At 39.1% G+C, this 14,072-nt stretch overlaps 1 long non-coding RNA gene across 1 annotated transcript; it reads right to left on the bottom strand.

Moving 5' to 3' along the window:
• Nucleotides 1–8,295: 8,295 nt before the first annotated feature.
• Nucleotides 8,296–13,394, bottom strand: LOC119732568. The gene is made up of 4 exons (XR_005271565.1): nt 13,183–13,394; nt 11,231–11,280; nt 10,069–10,147; nt 8,296–9,567 (listed from the first exon to the last, which is right to left on the bottom strand). It is a non-coding gene; the product is annotated as an uncharacterized LOC119732568 (long non-coding RNA).
• Nucleotides 13,395–14,072: the final 678 nt, after the last annotated feature.

Below are 14,072 nucleotides of genomic sequence, written 5' to 3' on the forward strand. Positions count from 1 at the left end.
ACAAAAAAAATCAGGTTTTTGACCCCAGTGACTGCATGGTGATCTTTTACCCCAGTTTGGTCATGTGACATGCGGGCTGGGCTACTGATACTTTTGACAAAGTTTGGTTGAAATCGGTCAAAATAGGCCTATGTAGGAGCAATAGACAATGTCAGCGTTTGTTACTAACTAAACAACTAATTAACTAACTAACTAACTAACTTACTAACGGATTAACGGAGAGACATGATGATTTGTTGAGCTGCTATCCCGCAGCTAAAACGATGCCTCAGTTACGGGTTAATCTAGTAAAGTTTATCAGTTTTTAGGAAAAAAGCTCGAAGGTGAAGGGAAGTGATATTTTAACTAAGGTTAGGCAAGAATTTATGCAACAGTTGTAAGCTGCTGTTTAATCAAATAAAGTAATTGGACTGGTTACTTTCGAGCCCTTAATATGAACTTTAGATGCCAGGTACATCAATAAGAAACTGTTTTACTCAAATGATTTGGCCCGTATTTTTGCGATAATCTTCTGTCCACGGCAAGAAAGGGTATGTTTAAGCAGAGCTCAGTGGATAGAGAAATCAAGTTTCACTGACGATTTCTTTTTCTTTTTAGATTTGCTACCTTCCAGGCAATGTGCTTCGTCTTGTTTCCTTCCAATTTGTACCTATACAGTCTCCGTTACAGCACAGAACATTTATTGAAAGTTTATAACAGTTGGGAGTATATTAAACCTCGAAAAGAAGAGCTTCACTTGGTTGTGGGGGGGGGGGGGCGCCAAATCCTCTAGCAGCCTCGGACAAGTTGTTTACTTTCTCTCGTTCATTTGGACACACAAAATCAATTAACGTCAGGGTTATTTTCTGACGATGAGCTCCGGGGCAGATATGGTAGGCCATTTCGCTTGGTGTCGTGTCGCCACTTGCCGAACATTGCGTCGCATCGGGCCCGTTACTCCGAATGCTGGCATGTCCGATATGTCTCCTTACCACCGGTACTTCAAATTTTGCCCCTTTTATTTTTGTGCAGCGGGAATTTGATGTAAAAACGAGCTTGTTTGGAACGCGGTTGGTTCAGAATCGGTCACTCTGCGTATCTCCTTGGTATGACGTCCATAACTTTTTTTTACCAATCGGGTGGGCGTAAAGTAGCGTTTCCTGAATGGTAAAAGAAAACACTTTTAGGTATTGAAATGATTCTGAAGTTGATGTCCAAATGTGCTTTTTTTAGTGAGCTGGCGCCAGCGGGGTCTCAAGAACGAGCCATTGAAAACAATTTCTATTTATTTTTCAAGTTTTCCACGTATGTTGTTAATGTAGCAGGAAAGGCAATGAAACCATTGAGTATGGATTCTTGCCCTAAGGAGTTTCTTCCAGTACAAGTGTGAAATTGAGTGTCTATTTTGCAGGGACTCTTTCAAATTCTATTGCCGAATAATCGTTGGGCAATAGTTCTTGATTTCCATATTTGTTATGGGCTTCTGGCGAAGCGATTGTTGGTCTAGTATGTTTCTAGAAATGACTGTTGGCAGAAAACAGGTGAAAAGGGGAATTTTGTAGAGGGTTTATGAATGGATATATTCATACAGCAATCGTGAGATCGGTTTTTGGTATGTTCAAAGGTAATATACAACATTTGCAAAACAAGCCAAACTACCAAATTAATATGAAATACCCTACTTGACTGTAAGTTAATAGTAGTTTTAAGCATCCCGTGAAATCCTGGCACCCGGTTTGCTCTCATTTTCAAGAAAAGTGGAATTTTTGTATCAATTTCCAACGGTGGTCGGCCGACCATCGTTGGAAAAAAAAGAATTTGGTTTTTTTCCAAATACTGCCCCAATTTACCAAATTCAGTTAGTCCACATTTTGTTTGCAATTGGTTACACATCCGTGAATGGGTGCAAGCCAGCTAGTCTGGTTCCCTGACCTGACAATTCCCTGACGTCTATAAAAATGTTCCGTTTCGTCTGCGGTAGGGTCAGGGAACTAGAATGCAAGAACAGCATTCTTTTCTTGGTTTTTACAAAATTTCGAACAATCCAGTGTAACGATATTTGCTATGAAATACTAAACCCCAAATCCATTCATTGCTGAAAATTACAGCAAAAGCAAATGTATATGCCAATTTGCTTTAAGTTGAAGTGAAAAGTTTTCAAATCAAGGGTGTTTTTCGGGTTAAAATTCTGGCGTTGTCTGTTTTGGGTTTTTTTATTGCAAAATAGTGGATTTTTTTCGATTTCGAAATAGTTCAATTTCGAAAAGAAAAAAATTCCATATGAGTTTTTTTTTTAATGATGTCTTTACATAATGAACTCCGTACACTGAAACGTGTTTCTCCATAATTTGCTTTACTCTACAGGTTGGATAAAAAAAAACCGAAACCAAGATATTATTGCCAATTGGAACAGAAGTAGGGCACCTGTGAATCAAAGGGAGATATCCTCTGTTAGGGTTGAATCTCCTCTTTAAAATGACACCCTGGTCATGTCATTGCATTCACGGTTGACTGAGCAGTGACCAATTTTATGAAAGGGCCTATTTTGAGAATTGCGCCACTTTTCAATTGTGATTTTTGTTGTGTCATTTGTCACAGAGTGAATGGCTATGGTTGCCAATCAAAGCAGGTGGGGAAAAAAGAGATTTCACCATGAAAAGTGGTGCAATTCTCTTAATAGACTCTTTCATAAAATTGTTTTTTTTTTAATTGTCATTTTAAAGAGGAGATTCAACCCTAACAGAGGATATCTCCCTTTGATTCACATGTGCCCTACTTCTGTTCCAATGAGCAATGATATCTCGGTTTCGTTTTTTTTTTATTCACCCTGTATAATTGGTATCAGTGATGTTTTGCGGGACACTATTTTCCCTTATACCGATTGGATTAGCAGTTGACGTTTCTTGTCCTTTCTAGATGATATCAAAAATAGGTTGATATATATCCAATGTGACAGAAGCCTTTCCTGTAGTTCACTTGGTGTTGTTGATACAGGATATTTGATTCCGATGTCTCAATTTTCATATATTCTTTTCTAAATTCCAGATGTACGTCGTCCACGCCTTCCAGATTTCCCCTGCGTGCTAGGTAAGTAAACCTTGTTCTGGTCAGTCCAAACCGGAGTTAATTTATTTTGTTTTGACCAACTCGCCGTGAAATTCCCTTGGTGAATTTATTGTATATTATTTTGGACGAAGTTAAAGTACAGAGACATTTTCCAGTGTCACATTAGTAACCTGAAGAGTATCGTGTGAACATGATTCGGCCTCGGCATCTTAAAGACGAGGCTATGCATCTTGAAATGAAGAGAGGTTCTAAAAAACAAAGGCCTTGAAGGAGTCACTCGACATCAGGATGGCTTATGTCATGAGATACATTTATACCATGAGATACATTCATACCAAAATGTCTCTAGATGTAAAGTGGGAGTCAGATGCATAAAAGATACATATTAAATATCAGTGATGACCGCTTAAAGGGAAATTTCGGTTTTTAAACTCTGGCAGGAGCTTCTACATGTCACTTGCTGGTCGGTCTGTCTGTCCCAGGAAAATTTACCCCCTAAGTTTCCCATAAAATATAACTACCAAGTTTTAATTTTTTTTAAAAGGCACACAAAATTAATTAAATACTTAACAAAAATTGTTTGTTACAATTCGGAAAGATGTCTATAAAAAGTTTGTAAATGGAGGCAAAATAATGTGCATTAATGTGATAGTCACGTGGTATTTATCACAAATCGCTATAAATCTAGGTACAAATCTAAAGTATGATGTTCCGTATGTGCCATCGGTGTCGCTTTTTTGGGCGTCGCATTTTTGAGCTCTAGCAGGGATAATTTTGATAGATTTCCTGCAAGACTTTCATGCAAGACGGCCAGAGTTTATTTTTCACTCGCACTTGTTTGACACTGTCGTGATCCAAATTAGGAGGAAAAAACACAATTGGGAAATCGGACATTTTACGAGCGACATATTCGTGTTTCTTGAAAATGTTCACTGCATGTCTTTCTGTCGAGAAAAAAGTATGAAGTGTGGAAAGGAAGTACTCACTACCAATATTAATAAAAGGGAAGGGATTTGTATCGGCTGCATAGCAATATATTGTAATTATTTATTAATTTCAGTATATTTATTAAACGTTAAAATAATCTAACTCCACTGAAAAGCCACATAAATAAGTCCAGACGGGAGAACGGACAAGGCCGTGGCCCCTCCCGTTACTCTGCAGGATCAAACACATACAAGGACAAAGCACGAACAAAAACCCAGGAAAATTACATAAAGGGACACATCACGCCAGTACAAACTAGTAAAAGGGTGTTGTTAAAAAAAAAATGGCAAGCAAAAGACTTCCGATTAATGTCATGAGAAATCACGGTCTGTCCTCGAAAACTTTGATTCTGAACTTTTACACGAGAAAATGACAAGATCTGGATCGCTGGGGCCAAATGTGATACATTAACTAATGTATGCCGTTTCAGCACCCTATCGGAAATTGTTTCCCGATACTCCGTCAGAATACCGTCGCGATACGCGTGATTTTACAGTCAACAAAGCTTTAATCCATCCATGTGTTTTGCACCGGTGTAATTATTTTTTGAAGTTGAATATGACACCTTGCGTACACGAGAGGGAAATTGAAGCACACTTGATCCGGGGGATTTAATGGGAAGCGTTCACTCTAAATGAAGGACACGCTACTTCAGGTACTCGAGTCGCCTCGTCCAATCACGTGGGCACTTCGTTTTGCATTGACCAATCAGAAGCGATCAGATGACTATAGACGCTTCTCCAGCATGCCGTTAAAAAATGAGACGGACGCCGATCAATCGTGAGACGCCTGCGTCATTACAGCTTGCGAATACGATTGGTCGGTTTGTTTTCCTCATGATCGTCTGATTGGCTGATACACGATGACTCAGTATCCACCCGGTGTTATTTCCAAATTGTTTCGACGCGGCGTTTGTGATAACAATTAACTCCAGGCCGTCATAATCGCGCCCATTATTGTCCGGGATATAATTAGTGTTTGCATTAGTTGTCGTGCAAACAATTCCACCGTCTTTTAGCTGTTGATAGTAGCAATCAGGGGCCGAGTCGGGCAGGCTGGGCAGATCCAAAGAATCAATTTCCACGGGCTGAAAGAAAAGCTGACGGTAGAAACAGTTTGGTAATTGGTTTTGGCATTACGTGGGTGCCGATACGATCAGCGTGTCTAACATTCATCTTCCGTTGATGAAACTTCGCGGTTGTGAATATTGATCGCAAAATGGTGTCGCCACAGAATAATACCCAGAGTTAATGTAATTATTACAGTAATCTTGACACCATTCTGCGCGAGGTTACTTAAAGAAACCGTAACCTATGTCATTGAGAAATTACAATTAGTTCATGCATAGTTTTTCAAATCTAACTAGAAACTTGATCAGCTGTCAGTCAGTTCCAAAGTTATAATCAGTTCCATGATTGGCATAATGAGAAAGCTCACATTATTAGAGGCTGGGTATTTAAAGTTACTAATTTCGCATGGAAGCCTGCAGGTGCGTGTTTTGTTCCACACTTGGAAACTCTTGGTAGACTACATGTATTATGCATTAAAACTCTTGTGCATATAGATACTGAATTAATATTCATTGCAAAGCGTCTATAGACTTTTTCAGTGATCAATGCATCACTCAAGTTACATTATACGCTTACGCGCAAGCCGCACTTTTGTTAGATTTGAAGAGGCGCGCATTTTGGTAACCCTATTGGTCGAGGGAGCGCGCGCGCGCACGAATTACGCGCGATCGCGGTCTCATATCAAATATGGCTTCTAATTGTGGTTAATGAATATGGTCTCTGATCTTCAAAACGATGTAGGCTATGTCGCGTTGTACCTGTAAAACTACTGGTTTAAATTTGTTCACGAATTACAAGCGACAAAAGTTGAGCACTTGCATTTACGCATGCATTGTAATCGTCTCTAGAGAAATTACAACATGGATGCATTTGAAACCATTTTGTATGGATTACCAAAAAAGACGCATGGTCGAATGGACTGACGTAATAACTCAATGCTCTGCTTGTTACATTTGTATCTTCACTTCCAATGTCTTCGACTGTGATCTACACCGCCTGACGTCAATGCCTACTTTTGAATCTGAAACTACAGCCGGAACGTTTGACGCACCAGCGCTTCCCCTGAATACATTGTTTTGTGCCCATTTTCCCCGCGTTCCATTTAGGGCCCGAATCTTGGATTGCAAAGAAGAAAACAGTTTTAAGAGACACAGATTCGTGCATCTGTGAGAGAAGAAATATAGTACTATTTGTCCTTTGCCAAATTCCATTTGTGTGTTATTACACCACCCAAGTCTAGCAAATCGCCGTTAATATACAGCGCCGGAAAAGGTCAAACGCTCTCCGTAATTCGTTTAGATATCCATTTAGTACGGCGGGTAACAATGGCATTTTTCACCCGTGCCGAGACGCTTCTTTTATGTGAAACTCGCGACTAATATCGGTCTTCCATTTCGAATGGAAGGATTTCCATTCACGCTGTACTTCTAAGCGGCAGGGAGATTCGTAGTTGAAAGGAATCCCTTTTGTTTGGCGCGTTATGAACGCATGTTAGGTCCCAGTGTGGTAAAAACTGGCTTGGCATTTAGGTATTAAGCGTTTTAGATGATGTCTAGTTCTATATTTCATATGTAATTTTAACGCATTATTCGCACCGCAACATACCTATTTCCTTCTACAAAACGGAACTTTATTCTGTGGTTCCATGCATTTGGAAAATACCAAGATCATGCCTTATTGCCTGTCATTATATTAAAAAAGAAATCAACTTTAAAATAGATGTCTTCAATTAGGCTACTATCACGCAGTTGAAGATAACGACATATTGAAGCTGTCTTTAAGTACATGTACTGTAATTTCCATATACGATATCACACAGATATTATGTAGATTATAGTAAATTCAGCCAACATTATTCTGTTACAATGCTTCGTGTGTTATCATGCTAGCTTCTCCATAGCAAGCCCGATGCACTGAACGAACCCACACGTAATAGTTTTCCCCAAGTCTCATCTGTATTATATATTTACGAAGTTTGTGAATAAAATATGCGGTGTTCCCGTCGCTTTTCATCCGTGAAGAAGCCTAAAGGCTTCGGATCTTATGTTTTCCATACATCAGTATGACAGAGGTGTACATCGTAACAACATGTAATTATCCGTAATGTACGGTGTACTCAAGAATGTTCCTATAATTGGAACTCTCCTCTAGGGACACGTCAAGCGTTGCATTGAATTGCGCTCTGCGCTAGCAAGGAATTATTAGACAACGGTCATTAAAGCTAGCTACCAACAGAGGGAGATCATTATAGCTGGCGTAATTTATCTATCCGATGAATATATATTTAGTTACTGACGTCAGTGGACTCCGTGCGTAAGAACGCCCGCAGCGGTTAAAACGTTAGTAACTGTCGTTGAATGACATAGGCCGCCGTATGCCGACGTTCGCATAAAATATACCCCTCGCAAAGATGCTACGAGTCCATCTATCCTTCGTAAGTCGCGCGGATCAGTGGTAAACACGCGCGAATCGGTATTACACACGCGTGCGTATCAGTCATACACGCGCGCGTATCAGTACCGTTAATACACACTCGCACGTTCGGTGCTATACACGCGCGCGTATCTGTACTACACACGCACGCGTATAAGAACTACACGCGCACGCGTATCAGTACTATACACGCGCGTATCAGTACTACACACGCGCACGTATCAGTAGTATGCGCGTGCTCATTATATGCACGCGCTCTAGCGGGTCGCGCAGCGCCATTTATGGCCCGCAGAATGGGTGCGTTCGATTAGCTTACACGTGTATACGCGGGGTTACACTCAGGGAAAGCCACGCAATCGAGGCTAATCAAACGCTGCGGTGTTTTCGCCTGGCATGCTGGGAAAATGAAGGTCAAAGGTGTTAAGGGGCGGGGCCAAATGTGAATGTACACACAGCGTCGTCTGCTCACCGGGAAAATAGAGATGCGGCGATCCGGCTAATTTAATTAGCTCTAGATCATTGCAATACGATAAATTAATGAGAGAATCAATAGGTTTGGTCTAAATTGTCAACAAGTATGTCATAAAGACCGATGTAAACGTAAATTTCATCCTAAATCGTTTGGAATTCGTTCCAAAAGTTGAGGCATTTTCGGCTTGAAAGAAGTTCATTTCATAAGCTTGTTATTGATAAATTGAACTTAGGCCTTAATATCGAGAGTCGAGTCCATGACAACAAATTGCAGACAAAACCCGTCAAAAATATTGCCACAGTGTCTTTTTTTTATATTTATTGACACACTTTCAAGAAATACATTTAGAAAAAAAAACTTCCATTTGCCTATTAAAGTATATAACTTATTGCTTCAGTCTACAATCATTGGACATTTCATAACTTGAAAAACGTTTTTCCTGCATATCGTGCTTCTCGAAATTGAAAATAAAAAAATTGTCTGTGCATCATCCATGGATTATAACTATTATTTCATTTTTCATTGACACTCTAAACTTATTTTGTGCTTACAAGATTATGTCGGTACATGATAAAGATTCATTTATTAGTAATTAATACCTCCTTTATTCATAAAAACAATAAGTAAATTTTCTGTTCAGGGAAACAAAAAAGCAACTGTTTAAAGATGTGTGTATATAGCCGACAAATAAATACTTCTTTAATATATGAACACATTATTTACAAAATATCTGAACAAACATTGTATTGTGTGTTCGAGGGCTCAGAAGAAAAAAATGCACATACATTGTATTGACATGGATGGGACTCACGTCTTTGGATCTTCATAATAAATGGGTGTCTTGTGTATGTTCTTCCAGTCAAAAATTATTTATAAATTTATTATAAGGTGTTGAAATATCAGAAAATCAAATTGACTCGAACATAAATTTGACTCAACTTGACCACAAACTGTGACTCAACTCGGCCTTCTTGACTAATTAATGACTCAACTCAACAGTAGTAACTTTCTGATAAGGACTCAACTAGACTCAAGTCACAAAACTCAGTCTAATGAAAGGTGTCCAGTTAGTTGTTTTTAGTGCATGAAAATGAATTTTAGTCGATGCAATCTCTTAATTGTAAACTGAAAGAGTCAAAGTTCAAGAAGCCTGTGAGTAATTTTTTTTAAAAAGAAATAGGCATTCCAGCAGCAAAGTACGTGTGAGGATAAACCCAAAAGCTTTAAAAGATCATATAGGAATTTCATCCAGGCTTGCACAAGAAAAGGCAACTCACACAGCCACTTGAAATGCCGTGGATAGCCTGAGCCAGGATTTGTTCAGTGTTGGGGTTGGAGGGCAGGGGAAGGCACCATCTTGTTTTTAGGGGACACCAAGGGTGGACCCAAGAACATTTTCCCCTAAATTTCAGGCCACTGCAAGTGCTGCAAATTCGAAAAGCAGGGCGGGGAGGGGGGGGGGGCGGGCTGAACCTCTTTTGACTCTTGACCGCTTTCTTTTTCACCGGTGAGGGCTTCGTTTCCTTGAACACCTCCAATAGACGAGATGTCTCTTGAAATCTGCAAAAATAAAAAAGAGGAAATGGGTGATATTTCTCAGGGATTAAAGGAATATGACTATGTTTTACAATGCAATTGTGGGAAAAGAATAATTTACTGACAGTTTGTTGTGAACATTCACCTCGGTTCAAAGACTGTTTTCTGGATGGCTTCTATTAGAACCTCCACTTGGATCATCTGATATTTGAAGTGTAATAACTTTAACATTTTGTCAGACCATTTAAGCTACACAACTGCACACACTTGGGGTGCAATGCAAACATGCTCTATTTGACCTTTCAAGTGACTTTGTTCATGGAGCGCCTTGAACTACAAAATATCACAAGTGATCTTGCTACAAATGGAATGCCTTTCACACAAAGAGAAAAACAATGATTACTACAGATCTCTTTAAGCTTTTCAGTTTATCCTCACAGTTTTCTGCTGGAATGCCAATTTCTTTTTCAATTTTAGTTTTCACACCGGCTTCTTTACTTTGACTCTTTCAGTCTGCCTTCATACCTTGACAGTTTTTTGGTCAGTTGTCATGGTTCACCATCCCATCATTCATGTGTGGTAGCAGACGACGTGGTTTGTTATCCTGAAATCGAGGAAATTACAAGCGATGCAAGGGTCATAAAATCACATTGACTAAAATTCACTTTCATGCACTAAAACAACCAACTGGACACATTTTTTAAAACTGAATGTATATAGATAATTATGGACCACAAAATTCTACATTATGCAAATTCTAAGGAGAATATTAAATGTCAGTTGACTATCAGTTATTTTCCAACCATTTATCCTATTTAGAGATATTGACAAGAAAATCAATTCATAAAGAGTCAAAATCGCTCCAAATTTAAAATGCAAGTATCTGTAGCACAAGGTACTATTGCGGGTGACAGAGCACCTTCTGATTAAGAGAGAGTCTACTTAGATTTCCTGTGGAAAAAAAACTACTGTTGATTAGGGAAACTTGAAAAGGTCCAACGTGATTGATGTTCTAATGTGACATATATTTGGATTCTTTGGATTTTTGGTAAAAACCAGTGTTGTAGTACTCCTACTCGGTACTTGAGTACTTCTCGAGTACATTTTTAAGTGAACTTGTACTTGAACTGGTACTCGCATGTCAAAGTACTCGTACTCGAAATGACGGTACTCGTACTCAGGCAGCAAAGTGCTCGTACTCGACATGTCGAAATTGTACTCGATCATCAAAGTATTCGTACTCGAATAGCGGCCTTATCTTATCGATACTTACAGTTTGAAATGGTGGATTGGCTGCGTTTGTGGAGTAATCGAAGTTTCCTGATTTTCCTCTGTGCACGTCCGGACAAACACATTTAACAGCAACCCGTGAGTAGGTTTGTATTGCCCTATGGTGGTATTTGGAAATAGAAGTACTCGTACTCGTACTCGGAAGTACTCATACTCGTACTCGTACTCGGAAGTACAAGTTCAAGTGCTCGGAGACCTGTACTTGTACTCGGAAGCTCAAGTACTCATACTCGGCAACGCAAGTACTCGGTACTCGGAAAAAAGTACTCGACTACAACACTGGTAAAAATATATTTCAAGTCATGTGGTAAAATGTTTGCTTTTTGGGGGGGCAAAAATGACCCAAAATACAAAGATGTACCTTTTTTCAAAAAAATGGAGATTAATAAGTGTTTACCTGAAGCAGCTCTTCATGATGTTTCATAAAACAAGTTTCGCACACTGAATCTGAAAGAAAACAAAGCAATAAAACAAGAAACATTTAGAGCTCTACTTTTCAACGGTAATTGGAATAGCATAGCTGACTATTCAGTATTTTCCCAGGCTGTCAACAGAAAAACTTTAGGCCTATTGTCAGATGCCACATTTTGTTGACAGTAACTTTTTTGTTGACATCATTTCATTGTTTCCATCCTAGGTTAAAGCAAATGACTAGTTATTGTAAATTATTTATTGCAAAACACTCGTGTGGCATGCAAATGTTGGACAGGTACAGTGTGCTTTCTGCAGGCAAATGGCCACTTGTGTAAAATTGAAGCCAAGTTTTGAATGTTCAAATAGGTCAAATGCAGTTTCAAATAATCAAATACTAAATTTTTCAAAAATAAATGGCCTTAATTGTAAACACTAGTGTGTATGTGTGAACAATCATATTTAAATATGAAAAAAAACAAATATTCAAAATGTTAACTTCAAGAATGGAAAATTCTGGAACAGGTTTAAGGTCAAATATTTAAAACTACTATAACTTCACCATAATTTGTAGGGCAATACCCCCCTCCCCGTGCCTTTAAAAATATGTTTTGGCTATCATTACTGCAGTCGTAATGCAATTTTCAACTGCTATCATTACAAGGCAGTAATAACATTAGGATTTTTAACTGTTGGAAATAGACTACAATGATATATCAACCGAATGGTTCTAAGGCTCTATCTCTCCCTTAAAACATCCTCCCAAGCCACTGATTACAATTACAACGAAGACAATTAAATCTTTTTAAATACAAAGAATGATTCGATTAAAAACGTAACTTGAAGTAAAAACAACCAGGAGTCTACACTCTACTCTAGTCTAGCTAGGACCCAGCATTATTATTAAACAGGAAAAAAACAAATAAAAAACAAAGAAGGAAACTGCTGCAATGCTGAACGACAGTAGTTGAAAACTGCATTACGGCTGCCGTAACAATAGTCACTAAAATTTGAATTAATGTTAGGCTAACTCCTTTTTCTTTAAAGCCCGGCCCTGTTATTAAAGGGAATATACATCATTTGCTTTTGCTGTAATTTTCAGAAATGGATGGAATTGGGGGGTTGGAAATATAAAGCAAATATAGTTACACTGACTTTTTGGAGGTTTTGGGTTCGAAAATGCTATAAAAACCAAGAAAAACGATCATTTTCCTGTAGTCTGGTTCCCTGACTCCATATAAGAAGAAACAGAGCAGTTTACATACATTGGGGAATTGTAAGGTCAGGGGACCAGTCTAGCTGGCTCGTACCCGTTCATAGGTTTGTAATCGATTGCAAACAAGTGCAATGGTCAATTGGGGCCAGTATTTGAAAAAAAGCCAGTTGTTTCCAACGCTGATCGGCCGATCAGCGTTGGAAATTGATACAAAAATACCACTTTTCTTGAAAATGACAGTATACCAGGTGCCATAATTTTACAGGATGCTTTAGACTGTCATTTACCAACATCCTGTTAAGGTATTTCGCAAAAACTTGGTAGTTTTATTTTTCGATGTTTACAAATGTTGTATATTCCCTTTAACAAAATAATACTTGAGGCCTATATACTGAACCATCGCAAAGAACGTAGTATCATACTATCCAGACACCACTTATTTATATCATGGAGAGTTAAGTGCATTTTCAGACTTCTTTTTTTAACCATCGCTATTGTTACGGCAGCCATCCGGCCATGACCGGTCCATGGCTAGTGCAGTGCCGTACCGCGATTTTCGACTGCTTTCGGTACGACATTGGCCTAGCTATAGCAGCCAACCGTCGGGTTCCGTCCCTGAAAATAAACGGACCATACAACTTGCACATCAGTTTCCAATTTATTTTGTCTGATAAATAAACTTTTCTTTCCATTTGCGTCATAATCTGTACATTTGTACTTACGTCGCGGCAAATTCTGCCGGCCATGTTTACTTTTTGCGAAGTCGGGCTAGCCCGTTACGTCATTACACCGGGACTTCCACCAGAGACCCACTCGCCAGCTCGGGTACTGGTGTATGACACCGGAGCAGACACGAGAATCACGTGATGGCTAAACGAACGCTCTCGTGTAAGGGAAACTTACACGTGTAAGCTAATCGAACGCACCCAATATCAACGACTTCAGCTGGCCCAGAGCAATAATCAAAAACGAGTACAGCGCGAATTCGAACATGAATTTGTGATGTCACAATAAGTAACCGCGCTGCGAATCTGCAAAACATATTTCAACTCCGTCGATTTTCGCACCGAATGTTCCCTTACGTCAAATTTGCATGAAGTATGAACCGGTGTGTTATGACATTTTGGGCTTCTATGAAACCTGGTCTCTTTTACCTTATATTGACTCTAACCCTAACACGTGACCTGATACTGTCCTAATTATCTTCACTTAGGCATGCGCAATACAACCAATGAGTCCGTATTTCATAGAGTCCAAATTTCACACTACACCGGCCTTAATAAACATCGAAACTGCACTGTACAAAATAGCATACTTTGCGCGCGTCTAACTCATTTGATTGTATTGAACAATCTTTGCAGCTTCTTATGTATGGTCTTGACAATTAATTTGTGACGTGGTTATACCGAGAGTGCCTTAATAACACGTTGCATTGCTATTTGACGCACATTGCCAACAAATAAGGTAGTATAAAGCGGTAGTTTGTATGGCTTGATTGCGTGTGATATTTGCTGTGTATTAACGCGCGTTGCCGTACACCCAAGGACCAAGTAATTACACGAAATCCTCGCCTGATCCCCTGAAAATTATTGAACATCATGTAACATGCATG

Source organism: Patiria miniata, unplaced genomic scaffold (assembly GCF_015706575.1).
Source record: "Patiria miniata isolate m_02_andy unplaced genomic scaffold, ASM1570657v1 HiC_scaffold_24, whole genome shotgun sequence".
NCBI classification, from domain to species: domain Eukaryota; kingdom Metazoa; phylum Echinodermata; class Asteroidea; order Valvatida; family Asterinidae; genus Patiria; species Patiria miniata.